The sequence below is a fragment of the Pygoscelis adeliae genome, unplaced genomic scaffold (assembly GCF_000699105.1).
Source record: "Pygoscelis adeliae isolate BGI_AS28 unplaced genomic scaffold, ASM69910v1 Scaffold172, whole genome shotgun sequence".
NCBI lineage: Eukaryota > Metazoa > Chordata > Aves > Sphenisciformes > Spheniscidae > Pygoscelis > Pygoscelis adeliae.
Window position 1 is genome coordinate 1,741,716 of NW_008824338.1, and position 1,163 is coordinate 1,742,878.

Here is a 1,163-nt window from a genome sequence, read left to right on the forward strand (position 1 = left end):
TATGTACTGGCTATTCTGCTTTACAAGTCACTGCTGGATAAACTCAATAAGGAAGGTATTCATCCCTTTATAAGGTAAATAGGCAATCAGTAAATATAGCATTTCATCCCAAGATGAGCAATATTCTTCAGCTTGGTAAGCCTTTTAGTAGAGAACCCTCCTAGCAGAAAAACAAACAGACCAATTGCAACGCATACGAAATGTGACAAGTATCAAGCACAGACAGAATTTCTGAGCTGCCAGGAGTAGTCAGGGCTGAAGATCTGCTGCTGAAGTGCTGCTTTTCCATCCCAAGCATGTCAGTGGAATCAGTCGGTCACTGACAGAAGCAGGTATTAGGTATTGCAACAGAGAAAAGGATCTCCTGGGCAAGTAGGATCAGGCCATTCCTCTGCATCTGTTTGCAATAGTGTAAAGAGTTTGTTAAACAATAAGGTCAGTTCACTGTCACATTAGACAGTTCACTGGTGAGAAAGCTACTCAGCCAAAATGCTGACCGCTCTCCTAGTTTAGACTAGTGCAGTCTGGAAAATAAAAAAGGCATTAGCATTACTAGTGCCAGCCTTGCCATGGCTGGGAGTGGCCAAAGCATATCTGATGGTTATTTAACAAGTAAGGGTAATGGAGTCCCAGCTTACTCGCAGCACAAAGGCAGCTACAGGAACACGGTAGCTGGGATCTCAACACACACAAGTCCATATGCAACTTACATGAAAATCAAATTCCCCTTTCAATCTCAGAGGTGTTTTCCATGTTACATAGAACAAAATCACGCAGTTTCACAGGACTAGCTTTTGGGAATCCAAACACAGCAGCACAAGCCTCCTTCCCGCACCATGGATTCCCATCCCTCAAAAGTTTCATGCTATGCCGAAGGAGACCTAGTAACGCCCCCCCCCCAGCACCCACTGTCAGCCACACAAAGTGAAGCAAGCTTTCCTCCTGAGACTGGGCTCAGACAGGTGGGAATGCAAGATCCAGGATCGTTTTCGTTAATGATGTGAAGTGCAGCACAGGAACCGAGGTCTCTCTGGGCTGATTAGCCAGCAGAGCTGAAATTGTCTGGAGTTGTTCAGAGACATTTCAATCATTTACATAAAAGCAAAGATGACAGCTGTGCTTGTAAAGACAGATTCTGAAAAAAAGGGAACTACTAGAAAAAC